This window comes from Nycticebus coucang, chromosome 1 (genome assembly GCF_027406575.1).
Source record: "Nycticebus coucang isolate mNycCou1 chromosome 1, mNycCou1.pri, whole genome shotgun sequence".
Taxonomy (NCBI): domain Eukaryota; kingdom Metazoa; phylum Chordata; class Mammalia; order Primates; family Lorisidae; genus Nycticebus; species Nycticebus coucang.
Genome location: NC_069780.1, coordinates 108,505,906 through 108,523,242, shown reverse-complemented (window position 1 = coordinate 108,523,242; position 17,337 = coordinate 108,505,906). Strand labels below are relative to the sequence as shown.

The 17,337-nt window shown below is 64.5% G+C and overlaps 1 long non-coding RNA gene, 4 other non-coding genes and 3 pseudogenes across 5 annotated transcripts in view; all 8 read left to right on the top strand.

Moving 5' to 3' along the window:
- The window catches only part of LOC128582312 (uncharacterized), a 312,656-nt gene that overhangs the window by 197,255 nt on the left and 98,064 nt on the right, over window positions 1–17,337 (top strand). The window lies entirely within an intron of this gene.
- On the top strand, window positions 2,505–2,623 carry LOC128591565 (5S ribosomal RNA). The gene has a single exon (XR_008381579.1). It is a non-coding gene; the product is annotated as a 5S ribosomal RNA (ribosomal RNA).
- On the top strand, window positions 4,366–4,485 carry LOC128593563 (uncharacterized; annotated as a pseudogene).
- LOC128591946 (5S ribosomal RNA) lies at window positions 7,025–7,143 on the top strand. The gene has a single exon (XR_008381712.1). It is a non-coding gene; the product is annotated as a 5S ribosomal RNA (ribosomal RNA).
- Window positions 8,888–9,007, top strand: LOC128593566 (uncharacterized; annotated as a pseudogene).
- Window positions 11,548–11,666, top strand: LOC128591830 (5S ribosomal RNA). The gene has a single exon (XR_008381674.1). It is a non-coding gene; the product is annotated as a 5S ribosomal RNA (ribosomal RNA).
- On the top strand, window positions 13,413–13,532 carry LOC128593554 (uncharacterized; annotated as a pseudogene).
- On the top strand, window positions 16,073–16,191 carry LOC128592239 (5S ribosomal RNA). Its single transcript, XR_008381813.1, has one exon. It is a non-coding gene; the product is annotated as a 5S ribosomal RNA (ribosomal RNA).

Here is a 17,337-nt window from a genome sequence, read left to right as displayed (position 1 = left end):
CGCGCGGTCCTGCCCAGTCCCCCCGTGGCGCCGACCTGGGCGGGCCCCGTCCGCCACGCCTCCTTTTCCTCTTGTCCCTTGCCACCACTTTTCCTTCTCCACCGGGCCCTCCCTGGGGAGAAGGAATGGGCCTCGCTCCAGGCCCGCCCCCTGCCCTCTTCCAGGGGCACTCTTGCCTTCTTGAGTCCAAGACCGTCTCGGCTGGAGGGGTGCCGGTGGGGCTGGGGGGATAAGCATTTCCTTCTCTTCGGTAAGGCCACTGAGAGCTAATTGTGAATGCCTTTTTCAAAATTGCACAATGCCTTGTTTCTCAGGAGATTCATCTGCCCTTTCCTCAGACACACTTCGGCATGTTTACAAAGTGCCATCTCTTCCTGGAGAATACTTGCACTCATCCATCGCACGTGTGAATTCCTGAGCACTCCTCCTGAGTATCAGAAATACACATGAGCCCTTCCACAAGGTAAGTCCGTGTGCCAATAGCCGTCCAGCTCCGTGCATGAGAATAGAAGTTTGCCCCTGCCCCAGCAACGTATACCGGGGCAGTGTGCCGCTTGTGGCAAACACTCAGGAGGAAACTTCTCCTCAATAAGCCTTAAAGAGCTACCGGGGAGAGAAGTTTACCAACTTCCACAACGCCTCGCATCCCAGCAGCTTCATCTGCAACTTCCTTAGAAACAATTCAGTGTGTTTCCAATTCAGTGTGCCACCTCTACCGGAGAATACTTGTCTTGGTGGCACACGGAGCTCTCTCCACGCTCCTGGTGAGGGAATAGTAATACCCCTAAGCCCCCTCCAACGTAAACCAATGTGCCAGGCCATGCAACCACGTGCACGAACTCAGTCAGACCAGAAGCTTGCCCCCTGATCCAGCATAGAACCGGCAGGAGGCTTCGCACCCAAGGCCTCACCTCCCCTTTCTGCCAGTGTGCATCCAGGCAGCACACCACTCCCAAGGCACACGAGGCCACGTCTCTCCTGTCTGCAACGGTGTATGCAGATAGCACTCCTTTTCCCCCAGGAAAAATCCTCACCTTTCCTTTCTGCCAGTGTGCATACAGTCAGCACTCCTCTCCCAGAGGACCCGAGTCCTGGAGCCCCTCCTTTCTGCCAGCGTCCATCCAGACAGCACCGGGCTCCTCTGCTATCACACCCGATTCCTCACCTGTCCTTCCTGCTGTGTGCATCCAGACAGCACTCCTCTCCCAGCGCAGGCGAGGACTCGGGTGCCATGCGGGAGCAGTGCCGTCTTCATGCCAACCGGCAGAAAGGGGGGGTGAGGACCCGGGTGCGTTGGCAGAGGAGTGCTGTCTGAAGGAACAGCAGCAGAAATGGGAGCTGAGGACTCGGGTGCGTTGGCAGAGGCGTGCTGCCTGCACGCACACTAGCAGAGAGGACGGATGAGGAGTCGGGTCGGCTGGGAGAGGAGTGCTGTGTGGACGCACACTCGCAGAAAGGAGAGCCGAGGACTCCTCCTCGGGTGCTCTGGGAGAGGCGTGCTGTCTGAATGCCCCCGAGCAGAATGGGGAGGTGGGGACAGAGTAAGCCAATGGCCCTTGGAGAATGTGCATGTTGCCAGGGAGACGAGGAGATTGCCACTGCACCAGCTTCTTAGCGGCCGTATCCCCGTGTGAGGGAAAAGCAGTTTCTTCTCTTCAGTAAGGCTATTGAGAGCTAACCGTGAATGCCTTTTTCCAAGTTCCCCCGGTACCTTCTTTCCCGGGAGGTTCCTCTGCCCTGTCCTTGTAAACTCTTCAGTCTATTTCCAAAGTGCAATCTGTTCCAGAGAATAATTGTATGGACCGGACACGTAACTGTCTGAACATTCCGTTCCCGCTGAGGAAACATTCATACATCTGAACCCCTCAGCGAGGTAAGTCAAGGTGCCACCAGCCGTGCAACTACGGGCATGAACTCAGTGAGAGGAGAAGATTGCCCCCTGGCTCTGGCACATACCCGTCAGGATGCTCACGCGTGGAAAAGGTCAGCCGTGCCCCAGCGGTGGAAGGAACTGCAGGGCGACAGAGGACCAGGAGGCGGGGTTGGGGTGGGGTGGAGGGGGGTGGTGGTTGTGGTGGTGGTGGTGGAGGCCCGGGGAGGCCACGCACCCCGTCCCCGCCCCAGCAGCCCCTGAAGTTTACTCAGGCCTCTGGCAAAGCCTGCGGGACCGCGGACAGCACAGGGCGGCGGCCACCGTCCCTGGGGACCCGAGAGGCGCTTCGTGGGGGGCGGGAGGGAGGGGGTGTGTGATTACCTGGGGCGACACACGCCCCAGGCGCCGGGTCCTGACCCCACCCCCACCTTCACATCCCCGCCCGCTGTTCCCCCAGCGTCTCCGCTCCTGTCCGGAGAGCGGCTTGCCAGCCTGGGCCGCTACGGGGCTCCCCGCTGTTGTTCCGGGTGCGGCCGGCGCGCGCAGCCAGCGGCGAGGAAGTCGGCATGGGGGGAGGGGGGCAGCCAGCAGCCCAGTTCTGCCTCTTGAGGCGCCCGGGAGCCGGCCGTGCGTCTACGGCCATACCACCCTGAACGCGCCCGATCTCGTCTGAACTCGGAAGCTAAGCAGGGTCGGGCCTGGTTAGTACTTGGATGGGAGACCGCCTGGGAATACCGGGTGCTGTAGGCTTTTGCCTCTTCTTGCGTCGCTCGCCCACCTCCTGGAGCGGACCTGGCCAGGCCCCGTCCGCCCTGCCTCCTTGTCGTCTTGTCCCTTGCCACCACTTTCCTTTCAACACTGGGGCCCTGGCCTACGAGAAGGAACCGCCTTGGCTCCAGGGGCACTCGGACTTCTTGTGTCCAAGTCCGTCTCTGCGGCGGTGTGTCAGAGTGGGTCTCCTGCGCGTTTGTGCGGGGGGTTCGGGCAATGTTGTGGCGTGGCTGTCCCCCTGGGTAGAAGACCGGGACCCGGTGTCCGACGGTGCTGCTCTGTGGACTGCCCAGGTGAGATGGGGCAGCGACACCCTGAGTGGCAATCTGTGGGTGGGGGCTGTGCGGGGATGCGGCGGGATTCCCGGTGGCCGTCAGCCTTGGCCGGCTTTGCGAACCGCAGGAGGATCTTCCGGACAAGGGCAGGGGCAGGGGCAGGGGCAATGGCAAGGGCGCGGGCAGGCCCGGGGCGCGCCGGTGGCTCCACGCGGGTGCCGGGCAGGTGACCACACCGGCAGGCGCGGGGGCCCCGGCGGCGGTGACGCAGGCTGGCCGTCAAGCCAGGCAGGTCCGAGTGGCCGGGACCCTGACCGCCGGGGCCAGATCTCTTGGCGTGGTCGGGGTAGAACACACGGAGGCTTCCGCACACGTGTGGGGAGACCGACAGGAAGGGCGGGGGCGCAGGCGGGTCCTCCCCCATCTTGGGGGTGACCCAGGTCTCTGGCGAGGTCCGCCGGGGACAGCATGTAGGAGAGGGCGGACACAGCTGTCCCCGGGGGTGTGGGAAGAGGTGCCATGTGGCGATCGGCGGTGAACGTCCCAGCCCACCCCCGCCGGGCCAGGGCAGCCTGAGCGAGCGGCAGCCAAGCCTCGCGGGCTCCCCACTGCTGCCAACAGCCTTGCCAGCCAGGCTTAGCGCGGGTGGGCTCGGTCGCGGCCGCAGCCGGGCTGGGGTGACGGCACGCCCTGCAGTGCCACCTGAGGCGGCCCAGGGAGGCAACTGGAGACCTTGAGCCCCAAGTCCCGCCTCAGATCCTCCTGTCGAAAGAGCAAGAGGGAAAGGGCCTAGGGCCCCCATCCCCCAGAAGAAATCTCCGAAAGGCGTGGGGGTGGGGACCGAGGAGGACTACTGATGAGGACTCGCCCCAGCCCCCTAGGGGCCAGCGGCTCACCGCGGTCAAGCCTGGCTCTCGCGTGGAAACGGTCAGACACGGGTGCATGCCCGACACCCGACAGAGGCTGGGATGGGCCGTGTCGGGCCGGGCCGCGGCGGTGGAAGGGACCGCAGGGTGAAAGAGGACCTGGAGGGAGGGTGCTCGGAGCGGGGCGAGCCCAGGCACCCCGTCGCCCCTCCCCCACCCCTTTGGAGTTACCCAGGCCTCTGGCAAGGCCTGCGGGGCAGCCGGCTGGACAGGGCGGCCGCAACAGTCCCTGGGGGCGGAGATTGGGGCCGACAGGCGCGGCGCGGGAGTCCCGCCACCACCAGCTCCCCCCCCCCGCACACACGCACCGCTCCAAAACCCCACCCGCGGTTCCCCCATCCCGTCCGCCCCCGTCCGGCGATCGCCCACGGCCGGGCCCTCTCCGGGGCTACGGGGCTCCCCGCTGTTGTCCCGTAGCCGGCGTGCAAGCCCCCAGCGGACGGGGCGTCGGGATGGGGTGGGGGGTGCCCAGCCAGCCGCCCAGTTCTGCCTCTTGAGGCGCCCGGGAGCCGGCCCGAACGTCTACGGCCGTATCACCCTGAACGCGCCCGATCTCGTCTGATCTCCGAAACTTAAGCAGGGTCGGGCCTGGTTAGTACTTGGACGGGAGACCGCCTGGGAATACCGGGTGCTGCGGGCTTTTGCCTCTTCTTGCGTCGCTCGCCCGCCTCCTGGCGCGCGGTCCTGCCCAGTCCCCCCGTGGCGCCGACCTGGGCGGGCCCCGTCCGCCCCGCCTCCTTTTCCTCTTGTCCCTTGCCACCACTTTTCCTTCTCCACCGGGCCCTCTCCGGGGAGAAGGAATGGGCCTCGCTCCAGGCCCGCCCCCTGCCCTCTTCCAGGGGCACTCTTGCCTTCTTGAGTCCAAGACCGTCTCGGCTGGAGGGGTGCCGGTGGGGCTGGGGGGATAAGCATTTCCTTCTCTTCGGTAAGGCCACTGAGAGCTAATTGTGAATGCCTTTTTCAAAATTGCACAATGCCTTGTTTCTCAGGAGATTCATCTGCCCTTTCCTCAGACACACTTCGGCATGTTTACAAAGTGCCATCTCTTCCTGGAGAATACTTGCACTCATCCATCGCACGTGTGAATTCCTGAGCACTCCTCCTGAGTATCAGAAATACACATGAGCCCTTCCACAAGGTAAGTCCGTGTGCCAATAGCCGTCCAGCTCCGTGCATGAGAATAGAAGTTTGCCCCTGCCCCAGCAACGTATACCGGGGCAGTGTGCCGCTTGTGGCAAACACTCAGGAGGAAACTTCTCCTCAATAAGCCTTAAAGAGCTACCGGGGAGAGAAGTTTACCAACTTCCACAACGCCTCGCATCCCAGCAGCTTCATCTGCAACTTCCTTAGAAACAATTCAGTGTGTTTCCAATTCAGTGTGCCACCTCTACCGCAGAATACTTGTCTTGGTGGCACACGGAGCTCTCTCCACGCTCCTGGTGACGGAATAGTAATACCCCTAAGCCCCCTCCAACGTAAACCAATGTGCCAGGCCATGCAACCACGTGCACGAAATCAGTGAGACCAGAAGCTTGCCCCCTGATCCAGCATAGAACCGGCAGGAGGCTTCGCACCCAAGGCCTCACCTCCCCTTTCTGCCAGTGTGCATCCAGGCAGCACACCACTCCCAAGGCACACGAGTCCACGTCTCTCCTGTCTGCCAGGGTGTATGCAGATAGCCCTCTTTTTCCCCCAGGAAAAATCCTCACCTTTCCTTTCTGCCAGTGTGCATACAGTCAGCACTCCTCTCCCAGAGGACCCGAGTCCTGGAGCCCCTCCTTTCTGCCAGCGTCCATCCAGACAGCACCGGGCTCCTCTGCTATCACACCCGATTCCTCACCTGTCCTTCCTGCTGTGTGCATCCAGACAGCACTCCTCTCCCAGCGCAGGCGAGGACTCGGGTGCCATGCGGGAGCAGTGCCGTCTTCATGCCAACCGGCAGAAAGGGGGGGTGAGGACCCGGGTGCGTTGGCAGAGGAGTGCTGTCTGAAGGAACAGCAGCAGAAATGGGAGCTGAGGACTCGGGTGCGTTGGCAGAGGCGTGCTGCCTGCACGCACATAGCAGAGAGGACGGATGAGGAGTCGGGTCGGCCGGGAGAGGAGTGCTGTGTGGACGCACACTCGCAGAAAGGAGAGCCGAGGACTCCTCCTCGGGTGCTCTGGGAGAGGCGTGCTGTCTGAATGCCCCCGAGCAGAATGGGGAGGTGGGGACAGAGTAAGCCAATGGCCCTTGGAGAATGTGCATGTTGCCAGGGAGACGAGGAGATTGCCACTGCACCAGCTTCTTAGCGGCCGTATCCCCGTGTGAGGGAAAAGCAGTTTCTTCTCTTCAGTAAGGCTATTGAGAGCTAACCGTGAATGCCTTTTTCAAAGTTCCCCCGGTACCTTCTTTCCCGGGAGGTTCCTCTGCCCTGTCCTTGTAAACTCTTCAGTCTATTTCCAAAGTGCAATCTGTTCCAGAGAATAATTGTATGGACCGGACACGTAACTGTCTGAACATTCCGTTCCCGCTGAGGAAACATTCATACATCTGAACCCCTCAGCGAGGTAAGTCAAGGTGCCACCAGCCGTGCAACTACGGGCATGAACTCAGTGAGAGGAGAAGATTGCCCCCTGGCTCTGGCACATACCCGTCAGGATGCTCACGCGTGGAAAAGGTCAGCCGTGCCCCAGCGGTGGAAGGAACTGCAGGGCGACAGAGGACCAGGAGGCGGGGTTGGGGTGGGGTGGAGGGGGGTGGTGGTTGTGGTGGTGGTGGTGGAGGCCCGGGGAGGCCACGCACCCCGTCCCCGCCCCAGCAGCCCCTGAAGTTTACTCAGGCCTCTGGCAAAGCCTGCGGGACCGCGGACAGCACAGGGCGGCGGCCACCGTCCCTGGGGACCCGAGAGGCGCTTCGTGGGGGGCGGGAGGGAGGGGGTGTGTGATTACCTGGGGCGACACACGCCCCAGGCGCCGGGTCCTGACCCCACCCCCACCTTCACATCCCCGCCCGCTGTTCCCCCAGCGTCTCCGCTCCTGTCCGGAGAGCGGCTTGCCAGCCTGGGCCGCTACGGGGCTCCCCGCTGTTGTTCCGGGTGCGGCCGGCGCGCGCAGCCAGCGGCGAGGAAGTCGGCATGGGGGGAGGGGGGCAGCCAGCAGCCCAGTTCTGCCTCTTGAGCCGCCCGGGAGCCGGCCCGTGCGTCTACGGCCATACCACCCTGAACGCGCCCGATCTCGTCTGATCTCGGAAGCTCAGCAGGGTCGGGCCTGGTTAGTACTTGGATGGGAGACCGCCTGGGAATACCGGGTGCTGTAGGCTTTTGCCTCTTCTTGCGTCGCTCGCCCACCTCCTGGAGCGGACCTGGCCGGGCCCCGTCCGCCCTGCCTCCTTGTCGTCTTGTCCCTTGCCACCACTTTCCCTTCAACACTGGGGCCCTGGCCTACGAGAAGGAACCGCCTTGGCTCCAGGGGCACTCGGACTTCTTGTGTCCAAGTCCGTCTCTGCGGCGGTGTGTCAGACTGGGTCTCCTGCGCGTTGGTGGGGGGGGGGTTCGGGCAATGTTGTGGCGTGGCTGTCCCCCTGGGTAGAAGACCGGGACCCGGTGTCCGACGGTGCTGCTCTGTGGACTGCCCAGGTGAGATGGGGCAGCGACACCCTGAGTGGCAATCTGGGGGTGGGGGCTGTGCGGGGATGCGGCGGGATTCCCGGTGGCCGCCAGCCTTGGCCGGCTTTGCGAACCGCAGGAGGATCTTCCGGACAAGGGCAGGGGCAGGGGCAGGGGCAATGGCAAGGGCGCGGGCAGGCCCGGGGCGCGCCGGTGGCTCCACGCGGGTGCCGGGCAGGTGACCACACCGGCAGGCGCGGGGGCCCCGGCGGCGGTGACGCAGGCTGGCCGCCAAGCCAGGCAGGTCCGAGTGGCCGGGACCCTGACCGCCGGGGCCAGATCTCTTGGCGTGGTCGGGGTAGAACACACGGAGGCTTCCACACACGTGTGGGGAGACCGACAGGAAGGGCGGGGGCGCAGGCGGGTCCTCCCCCATCTTGGGGGTGACCCAGGTCTCTGGCGAGGTCCGCCGGGGACAGCATGTAGGAGAGGGCGGACACAGCTGTCCCCGGGGGTGTGGGAAGAGGTGCCATGTGGCGATCGGCGGTGAACGTCCCAGCCCACCCCCGCCGGGCCAGGGCAGCCTGAGCGAGCGGCAGCCAAGCCTCGCGGGCTCCCCACTGCTGCCAACAGCCTTGCCAGCCAGGCTTAGCGCGGGTGGGCTCGGTCGCGGCCGCAGCCGGGCTGGGGTGACGGCACGCCCTGCAGTGCCACCTGAGGCGGCCCGGGGAGGCAACTGGAGACCTTGAGCCCCAAGTCCCGCCTCAGATCCTCCTGTCGAAAGAGCAAGAGGGAAAGGGCCTAGGGCCCCCATCCCCCAGAAGAAATCTCCGAAAGGCGTGGGGGTGGGGACCGAGGAGGACTACTGATGAGGACTCGCCCCAGCCCCCTAGGGGCCAGCGGCTCACCGCGGTCAAGCCTGGCTCTCGCGTGGAAACGGTCAGACACGGGTGCATGCCCGACACCCGACAGAGGCTGGGATGGGCCGTGTCGGGCCGGGCCGCGGCGGTGGAAGGGACCGCAGGGTGAAAGAGGACCTGGAGGTAGGGTGCTCGGGGCGGGGCGAGCCCAGGCACCCCGTCGCCCCTCCCCCACCCCTTTGGAGTTACCCAGGCCTCTGGCAAGGCCTGCGGGGCAGCCGGCTGGACAGGGCGGCCGCAACAGTCCCTGGGGGCGGAGATTGGGGCCGACAGGCGCGGCGCGGGAGTCCCGCCACCACCAGCTCCCCCCCCCCGCACACACGCACCGCTCCAAAACCCCACCCGCGGTTCCCCCATCCCGTCCGCCCCCGTCCGGCGATCGCCCACGGCCGGGCCCTCTCCGGGGCTACGGGGCTCCCCGCTGTTGTCCCGTAGCCGGCGTGCAAGCCCCCAGCGGACGGGGCGTCGGGATGGGGTGGGGGGTGCCCAGCCAGCCGCCCAGTTCTGCCTCTTGAGGCGCCCTGGAGCCGTCCCGAACGTCTACGGCCCTATCACCCTGAACGCGCCCGATCTCGTCTGATCTCCGAAACTTAAGCAGGGTCGGGCCTGGTTAGTACTTGGACGGGAGACCGCCTGGGAATACCGGGTGCTGCGGGCTTTTGCCTCTTCTTGCGTCGCTCGCCCGCCTCCTGGCGCGCGGTCCTGCCCAGTCCCCCCGTGGCGCCGACCTGGGCGGGCCCCGTCCGCCCCGCCTCCTTTTCCTCTTGTCCCTTGCCACCACTTTTCCTTCTCCACCGGGCCCTCTCCGGGGAGAAGGAATGGGCCTCGCTCCAGGCCCGCCCCCTGCCCTCTTCCAGGGGCACTCTTGCCTTCTTGAGTCCAAGACCGTCTCGGCTGGAGGGGTGCCGGTGGGGCTGGGGGGATAAGCATTTCCTTCTCTTCGGTAAGGCCACTGAGAGCTAATTGTGAATGCCTTTTTCAAAATTGCACAATGCCTTGTTTCTCAGGAGATTCATCTGCCCTTTCCTCAGACACACTTCGGCATGTTTACAAAGTGCCATCTCTTCCTGGAGAATACTTGCACTCATCCATCGCACGTGTGAATTCCTGAGCACTCCTCCTGAGTATCAGAAATACACATGAGCCCTTCCACAAGGTAAGTCCGTGTGCCAATAGCCGTCCAGCTCCGTGCATGAGAATAGAAGTTTGCCCCTGCCCCAGCAACGTATACCGGGGCAGTGTGCCGCTTGTGGCAAACACTCAGGAGGAAACTTCTCCTCAATAAGCCTTAAAGAGCTACCGGGGAGAGAAGTTTACCAACTTCCACAACGCCTCGCATCCCAGCAGCTTCATCTGCAACTTCCTTAGAAACAATTCAGTGTGTTTCCAATTCAGTGTGCCACCTCTACCGGAGAATACTTGTCTTGGTGGCACACGGAGCTCTCTCCACGCTCCTGGTGAGGGAATAGTAATACCCCTAAGCCCCCTCCAACGTAAACCAATGTGCCAGGCCATGCAACCACGTGCACGAAATCAGTGAGACCAGAAGCTTGCCCCCTGATCCAGCATAGAACCGGCAGGATGCTTCGCACCCAAGGCCTCACCTCCCCTTTCTGCCAGTGTGCATCCAGGCAGCACACCACTCCCAAGGCACACGAGTCCACGTCTCTCCTGTCTGCCAGGGTGTATGCAGATAGCACTCCTTTTCCGCCAGGAAAAATCCTCACCTTTCCTTTCTGCCAGTGTGCATACAGTCAGCACTCCTCTCCCAGAGGACCCGAGTCCTGGAGCCCCTCCTTTCTGCCAGCGTCCATCCAGACAGCACCGGGCTCCTCTGCTATCACACCCGATTCCTCACCTGTCCTTCCTGCTGTGTGCATCCAGACAGCACTCCTCTCCCAGCGCAGGCGAGGACTCGGGTGCCATGCGGGAGCAGTGCCGTCTTCATGCCAACCGGCAGAAAGGGGGGGTGAGGACCCGGGTGCGTTGGCAGAGGAGTGCTGTCTGAAGGAACAGCAGCAGAAATGGGAGCTGAGGACTCGGGTGCGTTGGCAGAGGCGTGCTGCCTGCACGCACACTAGCAGAGAGGACGGATGAGGAGTCGGGTCGGCTGGGAGAGGAGTGCTGTGTGGACGCACACTCGCAGAAAGGAGAGCCGAGGACTCCTCCTCAGGTGCTCTGGGAGAGGCGTGCTGTCTGAATGCCCCCGAGCAGAATGGGGAGGTGGGGACAGAGTAAGCCAATGGCCCTTGGAGAATGTGCATGTTGCCAGGGAGACGAGGAGATTGCCACTGCACCAGCTTCTTAGCGGCCGTATCCCCGTGTGAGGGAAAAGCAGTTTCTTCTCTTCAGTAAGGCTATTGAGAGCTAACCGTGAATGCCTTTTTCAAAGTTCCCCCGGTACCTTCTTTCCCGGGAGGTTCCTCTGCCCTGTCCTTGTAAACTCTTCAGTCTATTTCCAAAGTGCAATCTGTTCCAGAGAATAATTGTATGGACCGGACACGTAACTGTCTGAACATTCCGTTCCCGCTGAGGAAACATTCATACATCTGAACCCCTCAGCGAGGTAAGTCAAGGTGCCACCAGCCGTGCAACTACGGGCATGAACTCAGTGAGAGGAGAAGATTGCCCCCTGGCTCTGGCACATACCCGTCAGGATGCTCACGCGTGGAAAAGGTCAGCCGTGCCCCAGCGGTGGAAGGAACTGCAGGGCGACAGAGGACCAGGAGGCGGGGTTGGGGTGGGGTGGAGGGGGGTGGTGGTTGTGGTGGTGGTGGTGGAGGCCCGGGGAGGCCACGCACCCCGTCCCCGCCCCAGCAGCCCCTGAAGTTTACTCAGGCCTCTGGCAAAGCCTGCGGGACCGCGGACAGCACAGGGCGGCGGCCACCGTCCCTGGGGACCCGAGAGGCGCTTCGTGGGGGGCGGGAGGGAGGGGGTGTGTGATTACCTGGGGCGACACACGCCCCAGGCGCCGGGTCCTGACCCCACCCCCACCTTCACATCCCCGCCCGCTGTTCCCCCAGCGTCTCCGCTCCTGTCCGGAGAGCGGCTTGCCAGCCTGGGCCGCTACGGGGCTCCCCGCTGTTGTTCCGGGTGCGGCCGGCGCGCGCAGCCAGCGGCGAGGAAGTCGGCATGGGGGGAGGGGGGCAGCCAGCAGCCCAGTTCTGCCTCTTGAGGGGCCCGGGAGCCGGCCCGTGCGTCTACGGCCATACCACCCTGAACGCGCCCGATCTCGTCTGATCTCGGAAGCTAAGCAGGGTCGGGCCTGGTTAGTACTTGGATGGGAGACCGCCTGGGAATACCGGGTGCTGTAGGCTTTTGCCTCTTCTTGCGTCGCTCGCCCACCTCCTGGAGCGGACCTGGCCGGGCCCCGTCCGCCCTGCCTCCTTGTCGTCTTGTCCCTTGCCACCACTTTCCCTTCAACACTGGGGCCCTGGCCTACGAGAAGGAACCGCCTTGGCTCCAGGGGCACTCGGACTTCTTGTGTCCAAGTCCGTCTCTGCGGCGGTGTGTCAGAGTGGGTCTCCTGCGCGTTGGTGGGGGGGGGGGGTTCGGGCAATGTTGTGGCGTGGCTGTCCCCCTGGGTAGAAGACCGGGACCCGGTGTCCGACGGTGCTGCTCTGTGGACTGCCCAGGTGAGATGGGGCAGCGACACCCTGAGTGGCAATCTGGGGGTGGGGGCTGTGCGGGGATGCGGCGGGATTCCCGGTGGCCGCCAGCCTTGGCCGGCTTTGCGAACCGCAGGAGGATCTTCCGGACAAGGGCAGGGGCAGGGGCAGGGGCAATGGCAAGGGCGCGGGCAGGCCCGGGGCGCGCCGGTGGCTCCACGCGGGTGCCGGGCAGGTGACCACACCGGCAGGCGCGGGGGCCCCGGCGGCGGTGACGCAGGCTGGCCGCCAAGCCAGGCAGGTCCGAGTGGCCGGGACCCTGACCGCCGGGGCCAGATCTCTTGGCGTGGTCGGGGTAGAACACACGGAGGCTTCCACACACGTGTGGGGAGACCGACAGGAAGGGCGGGGGCGCAGGCGGGTCCTCCCCCATCTTGGGGGTGACCCAGGTCTCTGGCGAGGTCCGCCGGGGACAGCATGTAGGAGAGGGCGGACACAGCTGTCCCCGGGGGTGTGGGAAGAGGTGCCATGTGGCGATCGGCGGTGAACGTCCCAGCCCACCCCCGCCGGGCCAGGGCAGCCTGAGCGAGCGGCAGCCAAGCCTCGCGGGCTCCCCACTGCTGCCAACAGCCTTGCCAGCCAGGCTTAGCGCGGGTGGGCTCGGTCGCGGCCGCAGCCGGGCTGGGGTGACGGCACGCCCTGCAGTGCCACCTGAGGCGGCCCGGGGAGGCAACTGGAGACCTTGAGCCCCAAGTCCCGCCTCAGATCCTCCTGTCGAAAGAGCAAGAGGGAAAGGGCCTAGGGCCCCCATCCCCCAGAAGAAATCTCCCAAAGGCGTGGGGGTGGGGACCGAGGAGGACTACTGATGAGGACTCGCCCCAGCCCCCTAGGGGCCAGCGGCTCACCGCGGTCAAGCCTGGCTCTCGCGTGGAAACGGTCAGACACGGGTGCATGCCCGACACCCGACAGAGGCTGGGATGGGCCGTGTCGGGCCGGGCCGCGGCGGTGGAAGGGACCGCAGGGTGAAAGAGGACCTGGAGGTAGGGTGCTCGGGGCGGGGCGAGCCCAGGCACCCCGTCGCCCCTCCCCCACCCCTTTGGAGTTACCCAGGCCTCTGGCAAGGCCTGCGGGGCAGCCGGCTGGACAGGGCGGCCGCAACAGTCCCTGGGGGCGGAGATTGGGGCCGACAGGCGCGGCGCGGGAGTCCCGCCACCACCAGCTCCCCCCCCCCGCACACACGCACCGCTCCAAAACCCCACCCGCGGTTCCCCCATCCCGTCCGCCCCCGTCCGGCGATCGCCCACGGCCGGGCCCTCTCCGGGGCTACGGGGCTCCCCGCTGTTGTCCCGTAGCCGGCGTGCAAGCCCCCAGCGGACGGGGCGTCGGGATGGGGTGGGGGGTGCCCAGCCAGCCGCCCAGTTCTGCCTCTTGAGGCGCCCGGGAGCCGGCCCGAACGTCTACGGCCGTATCACCCTGAACGCGCCCGATCTCGTCTGATCTCCGAAACTTAAGCAGGGTCGGGCCTGGTTAGTACTTGGACGGGAGACCGCCTGGGAATACCGGGTGCTGCGGGCTTTTGCCTCTTCTTGCGTCGCTCGCCCGCCTCCTGGCGCGCGGTCCTGCCCAGTCCCCCCGTGGCGCCGACCTGGGCGGGCCCCGTCCGCCCCGCCTCCTTTTCCTCTTGTCCCTTGCCACCACTTTTCCTTCTCCACCGGGCCCTCTCCGGGGAGAAGGAATGGGCCTCGCTCCAGGCCCGCCCCCTGCCCTCTTCCAGGGGCACTCTTGCCTTCTTGAGTCCAAGACCGTCTCGGCTGGAGGGGTGCCGGTGGGGCTGGGGGGATAAGCATTTCCTTCTCTTCGGTAAGGCCACTGAGAGCTAATTGTGAATGCCTTTTTCAAAATTGCACAATGCCTTGTTTCTCAGGAGATTCATCTGCCCTTTCCTCAGACACACTTCGGCATGTTTACAAAGTGCCATCTCTTCCTGGAGAATACTTGCACTCATCCATCGCACGTGTGAATTCCTGAGCACTCCTCCTGAGTATCAGAAATACACATGAGCCCTTCCACAAGGTAAGTCCGTGTGCCAATAGCCGTCCAGCTCCGTGCATGAGAATAGAAGTTTGCCCCTGCACCAGCAACGTATACCGGGGCAGTGTGCCGCTTGTGGCAAACACTCAGGAGGAAACTTCTCCTCAATAAGCCTTAAAGAGCTACCGGGGAGAGAAGTTTACCAACTTCCACAACGCCTCGCATCCCAGCAGCTTCATCTGCAACTTCCTTAGAAACAATTCAGTGTGTTTCCAATTCAGTGTGCCACCTCTACCGGAGAATACTTGTCTTGGTGGCACACGGAGCTCTCTCCACGCTCCTGGTGAGGGAATAGTAATACCCCTAAGCCCCCTCCAACGTAAACCAATGTGCCAGGCCATGCAACCACGTGCACGAACTCAGTCAGACCAGAAGCTTGCCCCCTGATCCAGCATAGAACCGGCAGGAGGCTTCGCACCCAAGGCCTCACCTCCCCTTTCTGCCAGTGTGCATCCAGGCAGCACACCACTCCCAAGGCACACGAGTCCACGTCTCTCCTGTCTGCCAGGGTGTATGCAGATAGCCCTCTTTTTCCCCCAGGAAAAATCCTCACCTTTCCTTTCTGCCAGTGTGCATACAGTCAGCACTCCTCTCCCAGAGGACCCGAGTCCTGGAGCCCCTCCTTTCTGCCAGCGTCCATCCAGACAGCACCGGGCTCCTCTGCTATCACACCCGATTCCTCACCTGTCCTTCCTGCTGTGTGCATCCAGACAGCACTCCTCTCCCAGCGCAGGCGAGGACTCGGGTGCCATGCGGGAGCAGTGCCGTCTTCATGCCAACCGGCAGAAAGGGGGGGTGAGGACCCGGGTGCGTTGGCAGAGGAGTGCTGTCTGAAGGAACAGCAGCAGAAATGGGAGCTGAGGACTCGGGTGCGTTGGCAGAGGCGTGCTGCCTGCACGCACACTAGCAGAGAGGACGGATGAGGAGTCGGGTCGGCCGGGAGAGGAGTGCTGTGTGGACGCACACTCGCAGAAAGGAGAGCCGAGGACTCCTCCTCGGGTGCTCTGGGAGAGGCGTGCTGTCTGAATGCCCCCGAGCAGAATGGGGAGGTGGGGACAGAGTAAGCCAATGGCACTTGGAGAATGTGCATGTTGCCAGGGAGACGAGGAGATTGCCACTGCACCAGCTTCTTAGCGGCCGTATCCCCGTGTGAGGGAAAAGCAGTTTCTTCTCTTCAGTAAGGCTATTGAGAGCTAACCGTGAATGCCTTTTTCAAAGTTCCCCCGGTACCTTCTTTCCCGGGAGGTTCCTCTGCCCTGTCCTTGTAAACTCTTCAGTCTATTTCCAAAGTGCAATCTGTTCCAGAGAATAATTGTATGGACCGGACACGTAACTGTCTGAACATTCCGTTCCCGCTGAGGAAACATTCATACATCTGAACCCCTCAGCGAGGTAAGTCAAGGTGCCACCAGCCGTGCAACTACGGGCATGAACTCAGTGAGAGGAGAAGATTGCCCCCTGGCTCTGGCACATACCCGTCAGGATGCTCACGCGTGGAAAAGGTCAGCCGTGCCCCAGCGGTGGAAGGAACTGCAGGGCGACAGAGGACCAGGAGGCGGGGTTGGGGTGGGGTGGAGGGGGGTGGTGGTTGTGGTGGTGGTGGTGGAGGCCCGGGGAGGCCACGCACCCCGTCCCCGCCCCAGCAGCCCCTGAAGTTTACTCAGGCCTCTGGCAAAGCCTGCGGGACCGCGGACAGCACAGGGCGGCGGCCACCGTCCCTGGGGACCCGAGAGGCGCTTCGTGGGGGGCGGGAGGGAGGGGGTGTGTGATTACCTGGGGCGACACACGCCCCAGGCGCCGGGTCCTGACCCCACCCCCACCTTCACATCCCCGCCCGCTGTTCCCCCAGCGTCTCCGCTCCTGTCCGGAGAGCGGCTTGCCAGCCTGGGCCGCTACGGGGCTCCCCGCTGTTGTTCCGGGTGCGGCCGGCGCGCGCAGCCAGCGGCGAGGAAGTCGGCATGGGGGGAGGGGGGCAGCCAGCAGCCCAGTTCTGCCTCTTGAGGCGCCCGGGAGCCGGCCCGTGCGTCTACGGCCATACCACCCTGAACGCGCCCGATCTCGTCTGATCTCGGAAGCTCAGCAGGGTCGGGCCTGGTTAGTACTTGGATGGGAGACAGCCTGGGAATACCGGGTGCTGTAGGCTTTTGCCTCTTCTTGCGTCGCTCGCCCACCTCCTGGAGCGGACCTGGCCGGGCCCCGTCCGCCCTGCCTCCTTGTCGTCTTGTCCCTTGCCACCACTTTCCCTTCAACACTGGGGCCCTGGCCTACGAGAAGGAACCGCCTTGGCTCCAGGGGCACTCGGACTTCTTGTGTCCAAGTCCGTCTCTGCGGCGGTGTGTCAGACTGGGTCTCCTGCGCGTTGGTGGGGGGGGGGGTTCGGGCAATGTTGTGGCGTGGCTGTCCCCCTGGGTAGAAGACCGGGACCCGGTGTCCGACGGTGCTGCTCTGTGGACTGCCCAGGTGAGATGGGGCAGCGACACCCTGAGTGGCAATCTGGGGGTGGGGGCTGTGCGGGGATGCGGCGGGATTCCCGGTGGCCGCCAGCCTTGGCCGGCTTTGCGAACCGCAGGAGGATCTTCCGGACAAGGGCAGGGGCAGGGGCAGGGGCAATGGCAAGGGCGCGGGCAGGCCCGGGGCGCGCCGGTGGCTCCACGCGGGTGCCGGGCAGGTGACCACACCGGCAGGCGCGGGGGCCCCGGCGGCGGTGACGCAGGCTGGCCGCCAAGCCAGGCAGGTCCGAGTGGCCGGGACCCTGACCGCCGGGGCCAGATCTCTTGGCGTGGTCGGGGTAGAACACACGGAGGCTTCCACACACGTGTGGGGAGACCGACAGGAAGGGCGGGGGCGCAGGCGGGTCCTCCCCCATCTTGGGGGTGACCCAGGTCTCTGGCGAGGTCCGCCGGGGACAGCATGTAGGAGAGGGCGGACACAGCTGTCCCCGGGGGTGTGGGAAGAGGTGCCATGTGGCGATCGGCGGTGAACGTCCCAGCCCACCCCCGCCGGGCCAGGGCAGCCTGAGCGAGCGGCAGCCAAGCCTCGCGGGCTCCCCACTGCTGCCAACAGCCTTGCCAGCCAGGCTTAGCGCGGGTGGGCTCGGTCGCGGCCGCAGCCGGGCTGGGGTGACGGCACGCCCTGCAGTGCCACCTGAGGCGGCCCGGGGAGGCAACTGGAGACCTTGAGCCCCAAGTCCCGCCTCAGATCCTCCTGTCGAAAGAGCAAGAGGGAAAGGGCCTAGGGCCCCCATCCCCCAGAAGAAATCTCCGAAAGGCGTGGGGGTGGGGACCGAGGA